This window comes from Monodelphis domestica, chromosome 5, assembly GCF_027887165.1.
Source record: "Monodelphis domestica isolate mMonDom1 chromosome 5, mMonDom1.pri, whole genome shotgun sequence".
NCBI lineage: Eukaryota > Metazoa > Chordata > Mammalia > Didelphimorphia > Didelphidae > Monodelphis > Monodelphis domestica.
The window spans coordinates 34,724,180-34,747,724 of record NC_077231.1 but is presented as its reverse complement, the minus strand read 5'-3'; the positions used below and the strand labels follow the sequence as shown (position 1 = coordinate 34,747,724).

Sequence of the window (23,545 nt, the reverse complement as noted above, 5' to 3'; positions counted from 1 at the left end):
AGTAGTCAGCAAACCAATGTAAAAAAATTTTTCTGCAAGTGCTAAAAATTAAACCAAGCAGGTTAAAAAAAAAAAAACAGCCACAAAGCTCTTAAGGAAGGATTTAATTAAGCATTAAACTCAGTAGACAGACAGGTAGAGAAAGGGAGAGGGTTTTAAGTGGGAGGGTAGAGTCATAGGCAAAATTTCACTTGTATTGGGAAGGAGTTATAAAGAGACATTAAAAAGAAAGAAAGGAACTATAGGAACCAAAGTTTAAGGGTTGGAAGAGGTGAAGAGAAAAGTAAAAGAATAGGAATAAACCACTTCAAATATAGATCATTTGGATTGATAAAATTCCTTTTCTTTTTCTACTTCCTTCTTATTTTCAAAGAAGGGGAGCAGAGAAAAAGAAGGAAAAGAGTAAGTGGAAATAATAAGAAATAAATAATTAATTGTTGCCATGAACATAAATAGAATAAATCCACCCATAAAAGAAAAGATCATAGAATAGATTAAAAAGTGGTATTTAGCAACATATTGTTTACCAAAAAAACCCACTTGAAATATAAAAATCTAACCTTACCAATAAAGATGACTACATGAATGGTAACAGAGTGCACAGTTCCCACATTCCTATTCCAGTAAAAACCTAAAATTTATACAAGACAAAATAATTATAAAGAAATCCAATGAAAAACAACAGTGACTTCTTCTATTGCATAATGGCACAAAAAGTCATCCAGAAGTCCATGTGAAACAGGAAGGTTAGATCCCAATAAATTCCAGAAATTCCTTTTTAAATATCTACAGAGGGGACAGCTAGGTGGCTCTTTGGATTGAAAGCCAGACTAGAAACAAGAGGTCCTGGGTTCAAATTTGGCCTCAGATGCTGCCGAGCTGTATGACTCTGAGAAAGTCACTTAACCCCCATTGCCTACCCCTTGCCACTCTTCTGCCTTGGAACCAATACACAACGTTGGTTCTAAAATGGAAGGTAAAGGTTATTTTAAAAAACAAACAAACCACAGATTATTTTAAAGGAATAATGGTGAAACATACTACGCCCTTCTTCTCCAGAAGTGATGAACTCAGAGTACAGATTGAAACACATTTTTTTAGACATGACTACATTTGGAAATCTGTAGAAATTTGTTTTACTTGACTGCCTATTTGTTACTAAGGTTTTTGTTTTTCTTTTTCTTATGGAAGGGAGAGGGGGCACGAGAGGGAAAACTGATTTTTGTTAAATGAAAGGTTCAAGAGAAGAGGGCTCAGAACTGAATTGAGCTTACCAAGGGGGCAAGACTGGGAAGGGAAGAGAGTGCAGCTATTGCAGGAGAAGAGCTGAGGTTGAACTAAGGAAGAACTAAGAGGTTGAGGGATTAGAGAACATGAGATGAACAAAGAACAGGCTTTGATGCAGCAAAGCAGGGGGGAGAGGTGGAATGACAATTGACTGTGACCACTACACTAGAGAGGGGAATTGGTAAGATATAATTGGGCAAATCAGAAGATATCACACCAGGAAGTAGTTGAATGAAAGAAGCTAAATCCCAAGCTCCCCCCCCCCCCACTTCCTGTTCTTTCTCACCAAGTAACCTAATGGAGGTTTTTTTCACATATGGTAAGTCAAATTCCTCTCTCTAATAACAAAATCTTTCAAACTAATTTCTTTAGTTAAAGGATCTTTTATTCTTTTTTTTGGGGGGGGGGAATAAGGATGAGGCTGGGAAAGAGGGAAAGGGTTTCCCTAATTTTAAGTTGTAATATTGGTTGAAGGCTTTGAAATAAGTCTTTTCAAAAGAACAAAAATGTCTTCCCCTAAGTGAAGATAGTAGCAACACTGTTAGAAGTCTTTTCTGGGAAAGACAATCTTTTTCAGCTCCAATTAGAAAGTAGAAAAGGTAATGACCAGAGAGAAGATAAAGTGGTCTGTCTTCAAACCACCTTCAAACAAAAGTGAAGTCCAGCCAGCTGGGGGTCCAACTGTTCCTTCTTCAAACTTCCATGGAATTCTCTCTCCCCCATGATCTGGGTTCCATGTGTCTTTGCTCTCTTTGCTTTGCATGTCATGTCTTCTGTCTGTGTCCAAATTTCTTCAATTACACCAGATTGGGGTATTTTAGAGTTCACGAACATAGAAATGGTACATTTGTGGCTGATGGCAAGATCAGGGATATGACCATATTTATGGGTGGCTAAGGTTCATAGAGAGAGCAAGTTAGCAACCTGGGATGTAAGGATATAAACTATCAAAATGTTGATCCAGGGATATGCATGGATTGAGTAAACCTCAAAAAAAAAAAGAAGAGAAAAGGGCAGCTAGATAGCTCAGTGGATTGAGAGCCAGGCTTGGAGTTGTGAAATCCTGGCTTCAAATTTGGCTTCAGTTGCTTTAACCTAATCACCTAGCTCTTGACACTCTTCTGTCTTGGAACCAATACATAGTATATGAAAAACCCTTGTTTTTCAGAGAGAGAACAACTCCCCAACCTCAACTACTGAGTCAGGGGGAAATGAAGGAAAATGCAATCAATGCAGTATATCAAAGAAGACACCAGGTTTTTGTCAGAACCAGAAGATGGAAGGAGTGGGAGAGGCAAAGAAAACAAGTTTGTTGCCTCTGGAGCAGACATTCCTGGAAAGTATAGTAGAAGGGGTGGACAAATTTAAAGTGGGACAGTGTGTGTGTGTGTGTTTGGGGTGGTAACATGGGAATACAAAATGAGACAAGGCAGTGAAGGATGGAGAATGGGGAATGGGGTTTGAATGATGGGGTTTTAAATCACTGGGATGAGAAAGGTGAAGCCAGGGAGGTGTTTGTTAATTACTGAGGAATGAGTTTAGGGAGATTTCCATTGTCCATAGGTATATGGCCTCAGGGTAGAGTCTCTACTCTAATACTACTTGAATATTCCTGGGAGTAAAGACCCTATTTGACAAAAACTACTGGAAATACTTGGAATCAGTTTGAGGAAACTAGGTTTAGAACAGTATCTCATTCCATGTCATAATAAACTCCAACTAGATAGATATGAAAAGTCATATTATTATCAAATCAGAAGAACAACTATGAATAGGGGAAGAGATTTTGACAAAACAAGGAATAAAGAGGATCACAGGAGAAAAAAATGAATAATTTGGATTATATTAAACCAAAAAAATTTTTTTACAAAGTCAATGCAGTAAGAACTTTCAGGTAAACATGGTGGCAGTCTAGACACAAGACTCTTCCTCTCCTCAGCACCCACAGATATAGATTACCTCAAAAGACCAAAAAAAACAAATCCATAAGAACGAAGGGACTCTACAGTAGGGCACGGTATTGAAGGTACGTGGGATTTGGGCATTTCCACACTACAAGGGGGTAAAAAAGCTCCCACCAAAACACAAGCTGATCTACCCTCCCCCACCCCACCTACAGAGCCAGAGTCAGAGCCAGCATGTGCCAGTGTGCGAGGGGCACCTCTAGAGTGAGTGAGGGGCACCTCTAGGTCCTTGGGAGCTGACTAAGACCACCAAAGACCTACCCCTGAGAGCAGCTACACCTGAAACCTCAATAGGCTGAAGAGCACAGACCGTGGGTGCTGGTGGGAAGATAGCACAGAGGAGGGTAGCAAACAGCAGAAGCTGCAGAGATTCAAGAGCTTACCTCAGGCAAAATTCTTGCTCCTTAACTCCATGCACAGAGAGCCTGCCCATCTCACTCAGATTTCTGACTAAAAAGGGAAGGAAAAACTTCCACAGTGATGACAAATTGTGCCCAGAAATAACAACCTTCCTCCAAGAAAAACAAAAAGGGAATGACCTTGGAAATTTTTTACAGAGGAAAAACCCAGGCTACAGAGGAAATAGAGGAGGAAATTCAAATAAATGCACCAAAACCTTCCAAAAAATGGAAATTGTCCACAAGCCCTTGAAGAATTTAAATTGGAGCGTATCAAAAAGATGGAAGCCTTATGGCAAGAAAAATGGGAAATAGTTCAAAGAGAAAATAACAGTTTAAAGGACAAGAACTCCCAATTGGAGAAATAGCTGGAAGCCACAAAAAGCAGGATACCCCAAAGTGAAAAGGAAAACCAGTCTTTAAAGACCAGAATTAGGCAACTAGAAGCCAATGATCTTGCAAAACAACAAAAATTAATAAAGCAAAGTCAAAAGACTGACAAAATAGAAGAAAACATAAAATATCTTACTGAGAAGATAACAGTTGATCAGGAAAACAGAGCAAGAAGAAACAATTTGAGAATCATTGGTCTACCTGAAAATCCAGAAATAAATAGAAATCTTAACATCATACTATAAGAAATCATCCAAGAAAACTGCCCTGATGTTCTTGAACAAGGGGGCAAAATAGACATTGGAAGAGTTCATAGAATACGCTCTACACTAAATCCTCAAAAGACAACTCCAATGAATGTAATTGCCAAATTCCACAGCTTTCAAGCTAAGGAGAAAATTCTACAAGAAGCCAAAAAGAGACAATTCAGATACCAAGGAGCAACAATCAGGATCACACAAGACCTGACAGCTTCCACACTAAAGGACCACAAGACTTGGAACATAATATTCAGAAAGGCAAGAGAATTGGGTCTTCAACCGAGGATCACCTTTCCATCAAAACTGACTATATACTTCCAGGGAAAAGTGTGGGAATTCAACAAAATAGAAGATTTCCACATATTTTTAAAGAAAAGACCAGAACTAAGTGGAAAGTTTGATATCCAAACACAAAGATCAAGAGAAACATGAAAAGATAAATAAGAAAGAGAAGGAAAGGGGGGGGATGCCTTTTTTATTCAAACTTTCTTCTTTAAGGACTATAATTTGATAAAATTATATATGGGGGAAATGTTATTTGTAATTCTCAAAAATTATATTCACTATTACAGTAATTAGAAGAATCACTCACAAGAAGAGATTGGGATAATAAGTGTTATAAGATGATATGCAAAAAAAGAAAAAGGGACTATCGCAATGGACAAGGCTATTATTATAGCTAGGAAGGTCCATCATCTCTGTTTAGACACAAAGCAGAAGAGGCAGCACATCTTGGGTCTGTTGATGCCAGTCCATGTGCCTATATGGCATCAGCTCTGCCGTGCTTCTTAGCATAAGAGGTGGCTCTCCCTCATCCATCACTGCACATCCCAAACAGAGAGAATTCTAAGACACACGTTCAAGATATGAAAGATAGGAAGTTGTCTCTCTTTAAACACAGTTCAGGCTGGAAGAGGCAATTGGGGCTTGTTGCATAATCTCCATGTACTAAGTTTCATGTCTCTATCTGCCCACAGCAAATTCTCTTTCAGTTTTTAATTTTGACCATTTGATTTTCTCCCTTTAAAATAAAATGGACATATGAGCAGCTTACCTATTTAATTTGTTTTCTCTTTCTAAAGCTCCTTTCATTTACTAATTCAATGTATTTTTTCTGATTGTACCATATTCTTTGATTTGAAGACTTTCTATCCTTGTGTTAATTGGTTTATACATTTTCCTTGTGTTGCTATTTTAGTCACATGTTCTTTATCTCTTTGGTTGATAAAAAATGTTGGCATGTACATTTTCCTCTAATGACTGCTTTGGCTGTATTTCAAAAGTCTGGTATGTTATCATTCTCTTTGATGAAATTATCTAATGCTTTTGTGATTTTTCTTTGATCCTCTAATTCTTTGATTAAGTTATTTAGTCTCTATTTAAGTTTAAATTCTTGGGGGGGGGGGACAGCTGGATGGCTCAGTGGATTGAGAGACAGGCCTAGAAACAGGAGGTCCTGGGTTCAAATCTGGCCTCAGACACTTTCCAGCTGTGTGACCCTGGGCAAGTCACTTGACCCCCATTGACTAGCCCTTACCACTCTTCTGCTTTGGAACCAATACATAGCATTGATTCCTGAAGGTAAGGGTCTTAAAAAATAATAAATAAATGAATAAATTCTTTTTTTTAAAGGCCTTTCTTAAAATATGTATTTTCTGTATTTGTTCAAGGCTTTATGCACTGATGTTGTTCAATCACTTAGTTCCTATCTATCTGACTCTTCATAATCATTTTAAGGATTATCCTGGCAAAGAAACTGGGTGTGTGTGTGGGGGGGGGGGGGGGCGGAGTTGGCCATTTCCTTTTCCAGCTCATTTTACGGATGAGGACACTGAGGCAAATAGGACTAAATGAGTTGCCCAGGGTCACACAGCAACTAAATGTCTGAGGGCATATTTGAACTGAAGTCTTAAACCCAGATATTCTATTCAGCACACCACCTAACTAGCTGCCCAGGCTTTATGTACTAGTGTAGTATTTAAACTCCAAGAATTATATTTTACAGAGTTTATTAATAATCACTTGGAGTAGAAGGAATAAAAAGGAAATAGAATTTAAAAAAAAACCTAATTATCTAACAAAATTAAGACCATGAGAGCAATAATCTCCTGGCTTTCCCCTCACACCCCCTCCATCAAACTGATCAGGTCAAGAGAGTGCAAGAGGCAGGGCTACCCAAAATTTATAACTTCCCTACTTCGGCCCATAATGAGAGGAGAATGGCATGCTGGGAATTGTACTTTTTAGGGTAACAGGTTCTAATAACACACTAGCACTTGGTCAACTTTTATAAAGAAGCCAGGCACAATGGAAAAATAATATATACTTACTTCTATCCACCTGAGCTCCATGATGGTTTAGAGGTATGTTTGGGTAATTGATTTCTCATGGATAAATTTTTATTTTATTAGTTTTAAAAAATAATTTAATTCACAAAATATGAATTGTTCCATTAAACCAATTATTCAAACTCCCTTTTGCAATAGTAATTACCTTTATTTTGTGTGCCTCGCCCCCTACCACTGACTATGTCATCCAGTGACATCCTCATTGTTCCTTATACCATACATTCCATCTTGGGACGCCATGATTTTCCCAGACTGGCTTCATGCTTGGAACTCTCTCCTTCTTCATTTCCATATGAACCTCTCTGGTTTCCTCCAAGTACCCACTAAAGTCACACCAACAAGACATTTTTTCCTGACTTTTCTTCCTATTAGTGCCTTTCCTCTGTTGACTTCCCCCCCGTCTGTACCTTGTTTGTATGTTATGGTTTCCTCCATGAGACTGGGAGCTTCTTTAGAGTCTGGACTTCTTTTTTCTTTCTTTCTTTTTTTTCCTTCTTTGCCAGCAATTACCACAATGACTGACCCATAGTAAATGTTTCATAAGTATGTTGACTTTACTTTTTCTATTTAAATAAAGATTGAAATGGTCAAACATTGATAAAGTTATTTGTTTTTTAAAAAGAGGCCACAGAAAGTGACCTCAGCAACTAAACCGTTACCTTGAGATAGAGGCTCCTTCGTTCTAACTACATATTCAATATGTTGTTGGCCAAAAAAAGGTCAATCGTTCCAAGGACCTGCTCTTCACTTAAAGAAGGCTTTTTGCTCTGCAAGCAATAGGTTATGTTGACACCTTCCCCTGCTTCTGTAGAGGAGAGAAACTTCTGTGTATAATTTACTTATTAAGGAGAATATCTTCTACTTCAGCTTCTGGGTCTCTCCTCTAAAGTTATAGTAAAATTAGAATTCATTGCACTTCCGGATTATTCCGTAACAATTTGGTGGCAGAAGTAGGATGCCTACAAAGTCGAATACTGATGAGTACAATTCCATTTGATTCCCCCAGTGTAAGCTGCAGTTCATCAGAGCCATTTCTCTGTGTATATACATGACATGCCTTGGACAAGTCCTCTCCTATGGGCAGACTGGTTTTGCTTTCTCTCTTTTCTATTTCCCTCTTATCTCTCACTATTGTATCATGGGGGAAGGGAGTGTAAAATATAGGGGAGGTGACACAAGAGACAAAGGTCATTAAATAGTGGAAACAGAGACACACAGGATTGGTCACTCAGAGTTGGATTGATCAACAGTCACTCGGAGTTGGACTGGAAGACAGCCACTCAAACTTGGAGTGAAGACAGTCACTCAGAGCTGGAGGGAAAAAGACACTTGAGGAGAGACTGGAAGACAGACACTCAGACTTGGAGTGAAGACACTTGGCAGTGGAACTGGACCCCTGGAGGAACTCATGCAGGAGACATCAGACTACTTTCTTTTTAGATGGTCACCGGGTGACTGTAAAGGCTGACTTATTTCCTTGCCCATTCTGGAGGTGTGAACCTCTGAGAAAGGCCGATTGACTTGAGACTCCTTTCCCCTGACTGGTGCCTTAGAAAATCTAACTGGTTCAGAGGAAGTCAGAGCTTTCTCTCTCTCCCCTTTTCTCTGTTCTTTAATATCTTCCCTCCATTGTAAAATAAACTACCATACATTCCATTTACTTGAGTAATTCATTTTGGGATTTAAAAATTAAATCCATAGTGACCACCAATTATATATTCAGTCCAACCATAAATTAATTTAACAGTGTACCTCTTTGTGTGGTATAGATATCCTAATTTTCTTATTCCTTCAAGTTGCTCTTGGTGACATCTTCTATTCCCCACCTTTTCTTTTTTGTTTATCATCTTAAACTACTTAGTACCCCAAATACTACCTATGAATAATTCTTCTAACTAATATAATCATGAATAAAATTTTTGAGGGTTACAATGAACATTTTTCCATGTAGGAATATAAATAATTTGACCTTATTAAAGTCCTTAAAGAAAAAAAAGAAAAAAATTTCCCCTCTCTTTCTTATTTACCTTTTCATGTTTCTCTTGGTTTTTGTATTTGGATATCAAATTTTCTGTTTAGTTCTGGTCTTTTCTTTACAAATATTTGGAAATCTTCTATTTGTTGAACGTCCATACTTTCCCCTGGAAGTATATAGTCAATTTTGACGGGTAGGTATATCTAAATTTTCTCTTTCTTGTTTCTTGCAATACTTTCTCCTTAGCTTAGAAGTTCTTGAATTTGACAATAACATTTCTTGGGGTTGTCTTTTGAGGATTTATTGCAGAGGGTGATCTATGGGCTCTTTCAATGTCTATTTTGTCCTCTTGTCAAGAACATCAGGGCAGTTTTCTTGAATAATTTCTTGTAGTATGATGTCAATGTTTCTGTTTACTTCTGAGTTTTCAGGTAGACTTATGATTCTCAAGATGTCTCTTCTCAATCTTTTTTCCAAATCATTCATTTTCTCAATGAGATGTTTCATGCTTTCTTCTTCAATCTTTTGACTTTGCTCTATTGATTCTTGCTGTCTTGTGAGATCATTAGCTTCTACTTCCCCAATTCTAGTCTTTAAAGACTAGTTGTCCACTATAATCTTTTGATCTTCCTTTTCAGTTTGGTCTAACCTACTTTTCATGGCTTCCAGCAGGTCATTTCTGGTCTTCAATTTGCTAATCATTTCATTTGATTTCTGGACTTCTGTTTTCAAGTGGGAGATTCTGTCTTTTAAACTCTTATTTTCTTTTTGAACTATTTCTCACTTTTCTTGCCAAGTTTCTCCTATCTTTTTAACTTGGTTCTGTGATATTGAAATCACTTTTAAAAAGACTGATATATATTAATTAACGGTCATCAAAGAATTCATTTATGTAATTCCTAAATGAAACACTCAAGTCAGCTGCCAAATTTTTATGGTGTTATAATTATAAACAGGAAGAATAAAGTATTAGAGGGGAGAGAGAGAGAGAGAGAGAGAGAGAGAGAGAGAGAGAGAGAGAGAGAGAGAGAGAGAGAGAGAGAGAGAGAGAGAGAGAGAGAAGGGAAAGGGAAAGGGAAAGGGAGAGAAGGAAAGAGGTTTAACTCAGACCCCACTCTGGCTCAGGCTGAGCCAAAGCGGGCTTTAAGGCCTTGGATTAGCCAAGGCAGGGAAAGGGATCAGACCTTATCACTCACCTGACCAATCTGAAGGAAAAGCAGTCTTTGGGCTCCTCCAACTCCAAACACCAATCTCCAACTGACTCTCTGCCTCCTCACAGGAAGCCCCAAGAACTCCCGAGGCTGTTCTCTACCTCACTTCCTGCGTCTCACATGTGCCAATGGTGGCTCTAGCTTGACCTAGGACCGCCCAGAGGTCTGTCCCTTTTGCACATGTCTGTTGAAGGCCATATTCTCAAATAATTAAATCTTGAGTTTGCTGCAGCCCTTCCTAATCTTGTTACCCTGAGGTGGGTGGAGAATGTAGTTTCTAAGACCTGATTCTGTTATTCCAAGTATCTCTATTGTTATTGATCAGGAAATAGCTAAATCTGATATTCTAAAGAATGGTCTGAATTGGGTGGAGTAGTTTTGAAATTCACAGTTCTCAAATTCCAGCCTCATTTCTTGGAGAGCTTGTAACCAATTTCCATTTTTTTTTTTAAGTTTGGATGTGTTTTCTTGTTCCAGAGACTAATACACTGTGGTATAATCTAATGTAATGGACTTCTCCATTAGTGGCGGTGTAATGTCCCTGAACAATCTGCAGGGATCTAGGAGAAAAAACACTATCCATAAGCAGAGGACAAACTGTGGGAGTAGAAACACCGAGGAAAAGCAACTGCCTGACTACAGTGGTTGAGGGGACATGACAGAGGAGAGATTCTAAAGGAACACTCTAATGCAAATATTAACAACATGGCAATGGGTTCGAATCAAGAACACATGTGATACCCAGTGGAATCACGCATCGGCTACAGGGGGTTGGGGGGAGGAAAAGAAAATGATCTTTGTCTTTAATGAATAATGTATGGAAATGATCAAATAAAATATTATAAAATTTAAAAAATAAAAAAAATTAAATTAAATTAAATTTTTAAAAAAGTTTGGATGTGTTTTCTTGTTTGTCCTCTGCTGTCTCTTCTATAGTTTGTTGTTTCTCTAAGTAGAAATTATCCAGTCAAAGGCTTTTTCCTTTTTTTTTATTTTTTTTTTAGTAGTTATAGATTATATTCCTTGGGCATTGCTGGCCATTGCTATATTAGTTTTTTTCTTCTCTTCCTAGCTTTAAGTCTAAGTGAGGAGGGTAGGCAGCTCTCTGTGTCTGGAGCTTCAGCATGGTTTTGAGTCTCAGCGATGTCTGCTGTGTGTGTGTAGCCCTGCACTGTCTCAGCGCCCAAATTTCACGTTCCTCAGCTTCCTCGGGACCCAGTTCTCACTGTTCTTAGGGATAAGTCTGTGGTGGCCTCAGTAATCCCCTGAGAACCTAGAGATTGCCCTGAAGAGGTCTGAGTGTGGAAGGTCTCTGTATTGAGCCCCAGAGAGGGTTTTGCCCTGAAGATGTTGTCTCTGTTGTCTGCTGTGAGCCCCTCCTCTCTGTCCTATCTCCCTGCCATATCTCCAAGTTCTCTCAGCCTCCTGGGGTCATCAGTTTCACTGCTCTTAGGGGCAAGTCTATGGTGACCTTAGCTAGCCTCCACCCAACTTAGAGGTTGCTCCACTCTGGTACTGTAGGTGGAGTGGGGGTGGTGATCTTGCCCCTTCATGGGAGTCATTTCACCCCCTTTTAGCATGGAAATGCCCAAACTTTGCCTACCTTCCATGCTGCACTCTACTGTGGAGCCCCTTTGCTCATCTGATCTGGGTTTTGCCCTTGTGAGGCACCCAATCTCAATTGGTGGAGAGGAGAGGAAGTGCCCTGCCTCTACTCCTAGACCATCTTAATCAGTCATGATTTTCAAAGGCCACCATCAACCCCCTGGCAACTCATAGTCTGACATGTTATAGAAAAACTTGCCAGTCTCCAAAGCAAAATTTCCCATTCTCCCAGTTTCTGAGTTTGAAAAAAAAAAAAAACAGGGCCTAAAAGTTTGCTGAAAAAAATTTTTTCCAAGTTCTTTTAAAACAGTCATCACTTTCTCAACAGGGAAAAGCTCAAATAACCTGAGAATGATTGTTTCAAGCCTGCCAAAGTCAAGACTGGAATGTTTACAGAAGAAATAGCTTTCTCCCACTTCTAATAAAGGAGAGATTGGAATCCAACCAACTCAGGTATTTACTTACCCAACAAATAATTTATGTGTTGTTGATTTGTTGTGTAGATTGAATGTGATTTTAAGTTCTACCTTCCCTCTGTCTTTGCGGGAATGTGTTGAAATACCCAGTGCCCTCAGAGGACACCCTTTATCACCTTCTCATTTCAGCTCCACCCAGAGAGTCCTGTGTGTCCATTAGCATGATAGTGGGGAATTTCCCAGTTGCCTCTGGAGCTAATCATTGTATGCTTGCATCAGATTTCTGAGCCCAGGTCTTCAGCCCAGCAGCCAAATGTCAGACCTGAAGGGATGGCTGCAAGCTGTCCTTTTCCTTCTCCATTCCAACAGGACTGACCCTGTAGGCTTTTCTCCTCTTTGCAAATCTTGATCTGATTTTCCTGGGCAGGGAGCTTTGGGGCAAATTGGATGCCATAAAATTCTAGTTCTCCTTGACTGATGACTGCATTTCTCCTGTTACCAGATGACTGATCTGCAGTAAGTTTCAGAATACTGAAGTTCTGGACAATTAAACATAGAACAGATAAGACAGAAAAAGTAAAATAAGCTGCTTTACAGGGAGGAATATTCACAACAAGGAACCAAAATCAGATCAAATGGAAACGGTCAAGATCTACAGGGGCCCTGTGGAAGTGGGCTCAGAAACTGGAAAAGTCTGCTGGGTTTTTGTAGGTCCTTGTCTGGGTTGAGCAGGATGGGAATGAGAACTAGTGCTTCCTTGGGGGAGGAAGGAAAGCCAGGAGCCCAGAGGGAATGGGGAATTGGCAGCTAGTTCATATTCTAACTCCCTAATCATTAAGAAGGGGGCTTTTGGAAAGGAGTGCTGGTCTTACTTTGACAGAAGGAGAAAGACTTTTTAGCAGGGTGGGGAGCCACAGAATTCCTAAGGAATCCTTTCTTGTAATCAGAAGAGCTGAGTCAGGTTCTGAAGTTTTCAGATTTATGACATTAGGGAGAAAAAAAATTCAAACTATTTTTTTTCAAGGTCAAAATTTGGGATTTCCCCCACCATCTGTTATTGCTCCGTACTTGCTCTCCTAACAAGTAGTAGAAAACATCAAACCAGGCACTGATGACTCAAAGCATCAACAAAGTGCAAGGTACCCACTAAGTAGTAAAATCAGGAAAAGAAAGTTCCTGATGTCCTGAATTTGGGATTGGTTGGTTTTTTTGGCATCCAACTATTCCCAAACTAGCCTCTCTATTCTGTCTAATACTCTTCTTGCTCTGCAGTCTTTTCTAGACCAGGGTCTCATTATGCCTTTCACCCATTCCCCCATCCCTGTTCAGCCCACTCACCCCATTCCCATTTTGCATTCCAGTTTCCTTTGGCTTCTCTGAAGTCTCACCTAAAATTTTACCTTCTGAAAAAAGCTTTTAATCGTTTTTCTTAATGCTGGCGTCTCCCCTCTGAGGTTATCCCCAACTTGTCCTCCATGTATATTAAAAAACATGTGTATCTATCTATATTTATGTATAGAGTTTTACAGTTTTGGTGCATGTTGTCTCTTCCATTAGATTATGATGGGTTTAACGGTAGCTATGCCAAAGTCTTCTGCTGGTCATGTTATTTCTGAGTCACCAAAGACCTTTGGCCCGGAGACCATCGATCAGTCTCCTCATCCAAACAAACAAAATCCCAAGCTAGAGATTTATCTGCCTCGTTAATGAATGACTCTTCCATGGGGGAGTCTCCTCTGGTGATGCCTCATTTTGGTGCCTCCTCAAAATGTATTATTCCAGAATTCTACCTTCATTGCCTCAGCCCTACTTGCTGATAAGAGAGCAGATCTGGTGGAGTTTCTCATGAGGACGCCCTCGGTGCCCAGCGTTCCTTCCTACCGTCCCTTTTCTTCTCCTTCTGTCTCAGGTTGCTGCTGAAGTCCATCTTGTTATTACTCACTCGTGCCCTTCTATCTCCTGACTCTGTCCCGTCACCGCCTGTCACCAGGGCTAGAATGTCCAGTCTCCCTCCCAGGCTCCATAACTTCCACCTCCTTCAGGAGGGCTTTCCAGGTCTCCCCACCAACCCCAAAGCCATGCTTTCCTTTTGAGGTCACCTATTAAACTGGTATCTATGATAATAGAGAGATGGTTGTTTCCATGTTGGCTTCCCCATTAGAAGGTGAATTTCTTGAGCTCATGTTCTGATCTTTCATTATATTATCATATAGCTTGATGAAATGTTTGTTGATTGACAAAATGTATATATGATTTAAATATAGTGATATTATAAGTTAATGGGGGGGGGGGCAGCTGGGTAGCTCAGTGGATTGAGAGCCACTGAGAGACCTGGAGAAAGGAGGTCCTAGGTTCAAATCTGGCCTTATACCCTTCCAAGCTGTGTGACCCTGGGCTAGTCACTTCACCCCCATTGCCTAGCCCTTACCTCTCTTCTGCTTTTGAACAAAGTATTGATTCTAAGATGGAAGGTAAGGGATAAAAAAAAAAGTAAATTAGGGGAACATACAATAGTCAGCTTTACCTGTCAGCTCTATGGAGAAGGGAAAAATTTATGACCATCCAAGAAATTGAGAACATTACAAGATGAAAATTAATAATTTTGATTATATTAAACTAAAAAGGTTTTGTACAAACAAAACCCATGCAACCAAGATTAGAAAGGAAGTAACAAACTGGGGGGAAATTTTTTTTAACAAATTTCTCTGATAAAGGTCTCATTACTCAAATATATAAAGAAATAAGTCAAACATAAGAATCCCAGACATTCTCCAATTGATAAATGGTCAAAGTGTTATGGGGTTCAGATGTGTGCCCCTGGGGTTTGAGAAGGATACCTTTTGCAAGAATGCAAAACTCCAAAATTAGCTTAAAAACAAAAAGAGAAATTTATTAGCTTAGGGAATAATGTTGAGACTCAACATTACTCCCTAAGCTAATAAATTTCTCTTTTTGTTTTTAAGCTAAATTAAGCTAAATCCTCCCAGTTCCTTGGGAGGACAGCATGAAAGGCTGTTCCCCATGAGGACAGCATGGATGGAAAGGCTGTCCTCCAGACGACATCAGTTTTGGGGATTTTATACTCTTTCTAACAGATGCAAAGGCAAGGGAGTTTCCCTGATAATAGTTCGCCTGGGTTTCTGGGGGTACAGTGCCCATGTCAAAAGAATGTGAACAGGCAGTTTTCAGTTGAAGAAACCAAAGCTATCAATAATCATTTGAAAAAATGTTCTAAATCCCTTTTGAATAGAGAAATGCAAATTAAAACAACTCTGATTAAACCTATCAGATTAGCCAACCTGAGAGTAAAAGAAAATAATAAATATTAGAGGGAATATTGGGACACTAATGCATTGCTGGTGGAATTGTGAAGGGCTATAAAAGAATACATACCTTTCAATCGTGCTACTGCAGATATGAATAACACAGACATAGATTTTGAACAATGATACCCAGTGGAACTGCTTGCCATATTCGAGGGGATCATGAATGATGTAACCATGGAAAAATATTCTAAATTTAAAAAAGGAAAAAAATAAATGACATCTAAAAAGAAGAATGCATAACTTTTGATCTAGCAATATACTACTACTGGTCTTAATCCCAAAGAGAAAAAAATTGGTAAAGGACCTCTTCATACAAAAATATTTACAGCTGTGCTTTTTATAGTGGCAAGAAAAATTGGAAACTAAAGGGATGTCCCTCAATTGGGGAATGACTGAAAAAAATTGTGGTATATGATGGTGATGGAATTCTATAATGTATAAGGAACGATGAATAGGATGATTTCAAAAAGAACCAGAAAGACCTATGTGAACTGATGCAGAGTGAAATAAGAAGAACCAGGAAAACATTGTATACAGTAACTGAAATATTGTGGGACAATCAAATGGGACTTTGCTACTAATAGCAATATAATGATCCAGGACAATTCTGAGGGTCTTATGAAAAAAAGTGCTATCTCTCTCTAGAGGAAAAACTGTTGGTGTATAAATGCAGATGAAGACATATTACTTGTTTATTTAGGGATATGATTTGGGGTTTTGGTTTTATAAGATTATTCACTTACAAAAATAAATAATAGGGAAATATGTTTTGAGTGATAATATGTGTTTGATCGAATTGCTTGTCAACTTTTGGAGCAGGGAGGGAAGAAGGGAGAGAGACACCATGAATCATGTAACTTTAGAAAACTTATGTGTAAATTTGTTATTAAAAAATAAAGATAAAACTAGAAAAAAATATTTATTGACCCAGTATCCTGGGGTTTAATATGCCATGCACTGAGCCATCTAGACTAGCTATAATCAGTGCTTTTCTGGTTTTGAGTGAACTATCATGCATTCTTGCTTCCTTCCTCTCTTTTTTCCTCTTTCTTTCTTTCTTTCTTTCTTTCTTTCTTTCTTTCTTTCTTTCTTTCTTTCTTTCTTTCTTTCTTTCTTTCTTTCTTTCTTTCTTTCTTTCTTTCTTTCTTTCTTTCTTTCTTTCTTTCTTTCCTTCTTTCCTTCTTTCCTTCTTTCTTTCTCTTTTCTTTCTTTCTTTCTTTCTTTCTTTCTTTCTTTCTTTCTTTCTTTCTTTCTTTCTTTCTTTCTTTCTTTCTTTCTTTCTTTCTTTCTTTCTTTCCTTCTTTCTTTCTCTTTTCTTTCTTTCTTTCTTCCTTCCTTTCTTTCATTCATTCTTTCATTCATTCTTTCTTTCTTCTTCCTTCCTTTCTTCCTTTTTCTTTCTCTTTCTTTCTTCCTTTCTGTCTCTGTCTCTGTCTCTCTCTGTCTCTCCCTCTTCCTCCCTCTCTCTCTCTCTTTCTTTCTTTCCTGTATCTCTTGCCTTTCTTACGTTCTATCTTAGAATCAATACTATGTATTGGTTCCAAGGCAGAAGAACAATAAGGGCTAGGCAATGGGAGTTAAATGATTTGGCCAGAGCCACACAAACATTCACTTTCTATGTTAAATCGAATGAAGTGAACTTTATATTAATTGGTAATGATTGATGTTTGAATCAAACAAGGAAGAGGGATGAAAAACTAGATTTTGACATCTCATTTAAGCTTAATGGGTACAAAAAAATTAAATTTGCTGACATTCACCTTAAATTGAGAAACAACTTTTAAGACAGTTACCCCCAACATTGCCCACAAAATGGAAGATAACAGGGAGGAGGCTAAGCCTGGATTTTCTGGTCTTCATTCTCCTCCATATTTGTACCTTGGTTCTACACCTCTTCAGGAAACCATCATTTTTAATTTACATTTTTCCTGTCTTTTTGTTTTGTCTTTTCTTACCTGCCCTGAGATCTTCCTTCATTCCATTCTGTCAGGCCTCTTGCATCCCTGAGGTCACTGTAGTCTAATAATGGCCCAAAGGACTTTTAAGTGGTAGAAGGTCCTCCAGAAGACCATTAGAACCTTGCTAGCCAGAGGCAGGGTTTGGTGGGATCATTATCTACCAGGGTCTTCCCAAAACAGGGAAACTTCTTTTCCTTTTTGTGTGGAGTTGTTCTTCTCAGGGTAGACATCCATCATAGTCCCCCATGGAGCCATTGAGTTCGGAAGCCACTTATCTCAAGGAAGACAACTGTTGGGCTCTCCTTCCTCCTTATCTCCTCAGGTCTTTAGGAGTCAGAGAGGTCACTCCTGAGGACAGGGCTATCTCTCCACAACCTTTCTCCATCCTGGGAGCTTGGGATGAGCTCATGCCAGGTGTCTTGCTGTTTTCTGATTGTAAGTTCAGCCCTCAGACAATGTGGTATCGGCCAGGGGAGGGGGGCAGGGAGGGGTCTTGTGTCAGGACTCCATATAATGCATATTGGCTTTGCCATTAGGACCTTTGCACCTTCCTCATGAGAAAGAATAGAGGCCGTTTCCTATACTATCCATTCTCTGACACCAAGTGTGTAATTCTAATTTGGGTGGCTGGTCATTTGATTTCATTCCACTCATTTATAAGTTTGGGGGTTTTATTGGCAGAGATAAGGGAATGGTTTGTCATTTCCTTCACCAGCTCACTCTACAGATGAGGAGATTGCGGCAAACAGGGTTGTTAGGTGACTTGACCACAGTCACCCAGCTAAGAAGTGACTGAGGCCAGATATGAATTCAGGAAGATGAGCTGTCCTGACCTCAGTCCCAGGACTCTCTCCATGCCCACCTAGCTCCCTGAAATGTAAACTTCATAATGCAATTTGAGAATTGATAAGCCATAACTAAAACATAAGGAACGTCTATATATTTTGGCAATTTTTAAAAGTTAAACTTCATCTATGCATATTGAAATGGATTTAAAGGAAGTTTAATACTTTGCTTTATTTCTTTTTCAGTCTTGTTATTATCTCCATGATTGAATTCTTAAAAATGTCATCCAAGACCATCATGTTAACTTGATCTTTTAACATTTTTTTTAAACCCTCACCTTCCAGCTTAGAATTAATGCTGTGTATTGGCTCCAAGGCAGAAGAGTGGTCAGGGCTAGGCAATGAGGGTCAAGAGACTTGCCCAGGGTCACACAACTGGGAAGTGTCTGGGGCCAAATCTGAACCCAGGACCTCCTGTCTTTAGGCCTGGCTCTCCATCCACTGAACCACCCAGCTGCCCCTCTTTTATCATTCTTAACAGAAAACGTGTGGAAGTGAATTACACATATTTTAGCTTGTTGCTGTTCCTAAAGTGAGGATGACTATTTCATTGAAAATTAAGCCTTTTACATCTTAATTGCATTTATCCTATGTCCTACCGTTTCCCCTGTAGGGTGTCCTCATGCCATCTAGAAAGAACTAGCTACTTCCGGAACATAATTGTATACAGGAAACACAACTCTGAAATCAACAAGGAGATGTCACGCCTTACAGCTGGCTTGTCCTAGTTAGGACGCTGAAGTGGTGACCACAAATTCAGAAAAGCACAAATAAAAGCTTCGGCCATCCAGGAATCAATCCAGGACTGCGGAGACGGTCGAGTTTTGTGGCAACAAGATTCACTTCAAAAACCGACCCACAAGCCAACAACAAGACCAAGATATCACTTCAGGACCAAGGCCAAGGCCCGGCCTGATCTGGTGTATGTACAATGGGATACACTTTCCTCTGCTTTGTTTCATTCCAGGTAAGAGCTCTATTTAACTTTCTGCAGCCAAATTCCTCCTTATTTCCAGGGTTTCGTAGCCAGGTCCAGGATTAAGAAGGTGAAAACCTTCCCTATTTGGAAAGGAAATAGCACAATGGGGAAACTGAATAGAGGACCGACAGCATTTTTCAGACCAAACTCCTTTGGAATAGCTCGTAGCATTTCCCTTGCATGACGGATTATGGACAATGATCATTCAAACAGTTATATCTGAATTCAAGGTGGCTAAGTAGATGGAGAGCCAAGCTTGGAGAAGGGAGATCCTGGTCTCAAATCTGGTCTTACTCAAGTGCTGCGTGACCCTGGACAAGTCACTAAATCTGTAAACGTTAAAATTTCTTAGACTTATGAATGTTGGAAATTTCCCAGAAATTTCCAACATTCGTAAGTCTAAGAAATTTTAAGGTTTACAAATCCCCATTGCCTTATGCCCTGGAACACAGTACAGAAGGTATGGGTTAAAAAAACAACAACAACTCAGAGTAAATGGATTGATAGTTCCAAGAAATTCATAGCTTGGGGCAGGGAACAATTGTTTCTCTTATAACATTCAATTAAAATAAACCAGAAATAATTTTTTAAAACTATCCTTGGTACTCTAAAGTACATAAAAAGCTCTTATGTGTGTGTATTTACACATACACATGTAACAATCAATGAACAAATATTAAGAAAAGAATCACATTCTGGGATTGTGTACAAAAGATGATAAAAAAAAAATAGCCTAAAAAGCACTGACCTAAGCTGTTGGAACCCTTAGAAGAAAAATCATTTTCAACTAAGTTGGCTCAAAGCTGTGACTGTAATACTGTATTCTTCCTGACCTAATTTGCATAATGAGTGATCAGACAAATCATCTTATTAATCACTTTTCTACCACAAGCAAATTGTCTGAACTGACCCTCCAACGCGGAGAGGGGATCTCGGTCTCTCAGTAGACTAATTCGCTATTTCAGAGGATGAGATTTTATAATCTTGTCAAGGTTGGCAACTCAGAGGACTGAAGAACTAGACAAGTAACGAGACTCTGACAAGGTCTCTTGTACTTTCCCCAAACACCAAGTAATTATCATCATTCAAGATAATAGAATTGCCCCAAGTGAAAAAAATAAGGGGAGAAAATTTTGAGAAAGTATTTTTTCTAGTTACACAAAAATTTGTAAATGTTGAATATTTTTATGATTTCACATTTTGTAAATAGGGGGAAGCCTTAAAGGCCGTGTTCTGGCCAATGATCATTTCTTATATTACATGTAGGCTAATTTAGCCTTTTTGCCAGTATAATGAGTTTTCAGAAAAAATTCTTTTCAAACCAAACAATGTTTATGACAAGATCTAAAAGTTCTTTTTTTATAAGCAAATGTAAACTTTTTTTGCTCATTAAATGTTTTTCTCAGAACAAGAAAAAAAAAAAACCCTCAAATAACCACTGTAGTTAACCTCAGGGACAAAAGCCTCTCATAGGAAATAGCTCAAATGGATAGTTTTGCAGCATTCACATCATAAGAGAAGTTCATCTCAATAACACGCTGTCATTTGTTAAATTAACAGCATTTCTTACATGATGGCGTCCCAAAATCATATGTAGAAACCCTACACTCACAATAATATATCCTAATATCTAAATATTGGTAAAAAGTCTAACTTCAAGCTGGAAATTCACACATTTAGTTTATGATGCTATAAATTTCTGTGAATGGAAGAAAGATTTCTCTCCCCTTTTCTAATACCTTTGGATTTTCTTTCTTTTTTAGAAAGGTTTCCAAAGGCGCCTTTCCCTTACTTTCCACTGCTTATTTATTAGAAAGGAGATCAGAATGGGCTGAGTTCTCGGCAATAAAAAGGGCATCTCTCTGCCTAAGTCCGGGACGGTGGCAGTAACTATGGCTGGCTAGAATGTTGCAGCTATGCAGTTTTATCTGCTGGCATTGCCTGTGTCTTGCTCCACCTTCTTGTGTCCCTCCTTAAAGATAAAAGCTATTAGTGAGGGGATTTCAGAGAGATGCTTTTCTTACCATTGAAGAGGAGGGCTGTAAAGAGCCATTAAAGAATGGGCACCACTTCTGGGTGCTGACGTTCCTGAAGAGGCCATGTCTGAGAGCATTATTGGGGTGCTAGGTAGAAAATGCGACAGAGAATAGTTCTTGTCCTTTGGTGAAACCCCCGAAAGAGGTGGATTTCTCTTTTCCCCAAGAGAAAAATTCATTAATTTTTCCCCACTTAGTTGACGAACTTTATGCACTTCAGGATCTGCCAAAATAAGCCAATAATACAACTGTTTCAGGCATTTAACACTTACTTTACCCTTTAAAATTTCTAAATTTCATGGGTAAAGTTACCAAGTTACTGGCCAGAGCCACTCTACTGAATGCATAAGATGGCCACTTAGTTTAATAGAAATCTCTTTTTAGAAATAGAAATACTTTTGGACAGACTTCCTTCCAGGAATTTTCTCCCCCAATGGGTTAAAATGGGTTTGAGAGGAGAAGGTGCTGCAGCAGACATCAGATCCCATAATGACAGCCTATTATTCAGGATGGAATTGAGTCCGTTTTTTATGACGTCATAATGAGCGGGCAATTAAAGCAAATCCTTTTCTCTTCCATCCAGAGCGGATACATTGGTTTGCTCTCCACCAGTCTTTCCTCTGGTTTTTTGGGAGAAGAATTCCTTGTCGTTTAGTGCTAGATACAAGACCAGATCAGAAACTCAACTAAGAATTTACAAAAGAAGTCTGGAAGACACTCAAGTCAACACAAACTACAGACAGTCAACAAATACTCCAGACACACGTCTAGCGCTGAAGATCTCTCCATAAGGAGCACACAAGGACTGTGGTTTTTACAATCTCTTCCAGGTGCCCCTCTTTAGGAGCTTGGAAAGGTCTCTGAGACAGGGATCTATGGGCGTTGGGTTATCCAGTCCATTCTGGGTCCTCATCATTTTCACAGGAATTTTCTTCCCCATTCAATTAGCTAAAGTCAGTAATAGCTGGAAGGAATCAGGAGACAGCATTTGATGGAGAATGTGTCATTCACCACTCAGCAAAAAAAAAATTATAAATGGTATGAAACAAAGAAAAAAAAGATGGATATTCAGTTAAAAAGATGGCTATGGCAGGTGGCCGTATAAGAAAACTAGTCGACTTGCTAAAGGAAATTGTATCCCACTTGCTACAGAAAACAGATAAAGAGTAATTTTCTTGGTTCATTTTTTTAAACCCTTACCTTCCATCTTGGAATGGATACTGCTTCCTTACTGAAGACAACTCTGCATTTTCTTCTCCATGTTCTTGGGGCAAACGCATTCTTTCTAACTTTCCCAGCGTCCTTCACTCCCTCCCCTCCCAGCGTCCTTCACTCCCTCCCCTCCCTTCCTCCTCCATTAACAGGGCCACGTACCAGCTATTCAGCCAAGCGTGCCAAGCTCCCAGAGGCTTTCCCCATTCTCCTGGGCCTGCTACCTCTCCTCTTTTGTCTTTGTCATTCCTGGGTCAAGCAGAGTGGAGCAGAGGCACTGAAAGACACTGAATGCATCAGGCCCAACTGGAGCTATTTCTTCCCAAGCCTTTTGTGCTGAGCCCACAGTGCTCCTCCCTCCCCACTTCGAGGCCCGGCTCACATCTGAGCTTTTAAACAATTCAAAGTGAATAAATATGCAAGTAAAGTATTGAACATTCAAGGCTCCTACCTTGCCTTGTTTATGATTGCTTGCTGGGGCTTGGCGATGGGACCCTGGGTTTGTTTTTTGAAGCCTTCTGTCTTAGAATCAATAGTGGGTATTGGTTCCAAGGCATTAGAGCAGTAAGGGCCAGGCAATGGGGGTCAAGGGACTTGCCCAGGGTCCCAGATTTGAACCCAGGACCCCCTTATTTCCTAGTAGCACCCCACAATCTTATTCTTCCCCTGTGAGATGTATGTTTTAGAATATATTTATTTTTAAAATTCTTTATAAATTTGGAATTCCACATTTTCTCCTTTTCCCCCACTCCTCCCCCTACTTAGTAGGGATTAGAAGACAGAAAGCTAAAGGCCAAGAAAAATGAGGGTGGAATCTTTATGGCTCTGGATCCTGATCCTCAGCCCACTTTCCCCTCAGCCAAATTCAAAAGACCAGCCTTCGGGAAGTAGTGACTGTGTTGTTCAGTCATGCCTGACCATTTCCTTCTCCAGCTCATTTTACAGATGAGGAAACTAAGGCCAACAGGGTGAAGCGACTTGCCCAGGGCCATGTTTTTGAGCCTGTCAGGAAGATAAGTCTTTGTCATCTAGCTGCCTGGTAACAGAAGGAAGGAGAGGCTAACTAAGTGTGGGCTTCTACAACCCAAAGCCACATTTTGCTCCCTCTTCCTTCCCTCCATTATTCCAGGTAATCAAGAAGCAACTGCACAGATATTCCCATCTGTCTCAAACACAGCTCTGATATCCCTAGAGAACAGAGCCTCCATCCTTAGGGCAGGCGTTGGAGAATGCAACCAAGCCCTTGACTTCCCTGGGAGTAAACAGCAACCCTTAACTCCAACAGCTAGGGATGCAACCAAGCCCTTGATTTCCCGGAAGAGCAAACATACC

At 39.5% G+C, this 23,545-nt stretch overlaps 4 long non-coding RNA genes across 5 annotated transcripts in view; 2 read left to right on the top strand and 2 right to left on the bottom strand.

The window, feature by feature from the left end:
- The window catches only part of LOC130454455 (uncharacterized), a 45,672-nt gene extending 36,076 nt beyond the window's left edge, over positions 1 to 9,596 (bottom strand). Inside the window, exon 1 of one of the 2 annotated variants that reach the window (XR_008912059.1) lies at positions 7,058 to 9,596. This is a non-coding gene — a long non-coding RNA (uncharacterized LOC130454455). The remainder of the gene's footprint in view (positions 1 to 7,057) is intronic. The other variant, XR_008912060.1, reaches the window with a different exon arrangement.
- On the top strand, positions 688 to 22,651 carry LOC103098145 (uncharacterized). Its single transcript, XR_008912061.1, has 4 exons — positions 688 to 1,606; positions 11,770 to 11,894; positions 18,600 to 18,953; positions 21,585 to 22,651. It is a non-coding gene; the product is annotated as an uncharacterized LOC103098145 (long non-coding RNA).
- Positions 8,009 to 10,427, top strand: LOC130454457 (uncharacterized). The gene is made up of 3 exons (XR_008912063.1): positions 8,009 to 8,142; positions 9,905 to 9,999; positions 10,314 to 10,427. It is a non-coding gene; the product is annotated as an uncharacterized LOC130454457 (long non-coding RNA).
- LOC130454456 (uncharacterized) lies at positions 11,888 to 22,324 on the bottom strand. Its single transcript, XR_008912062.1, has 4 exons — positions 22,202 to 22,324; positions 20,990 to 21,224; positions 15,251 to 15,370; positions 11,888 to 12,396 (listed from the first exon to the last, which is right to left on the bottom strand). It is a non-coding gene; the product is annotated as an uncharacterized LOC130454456 (long non-coding RNA).
- Positions 22,652 to 23,545: the final 894 nt, after the last annotated feature.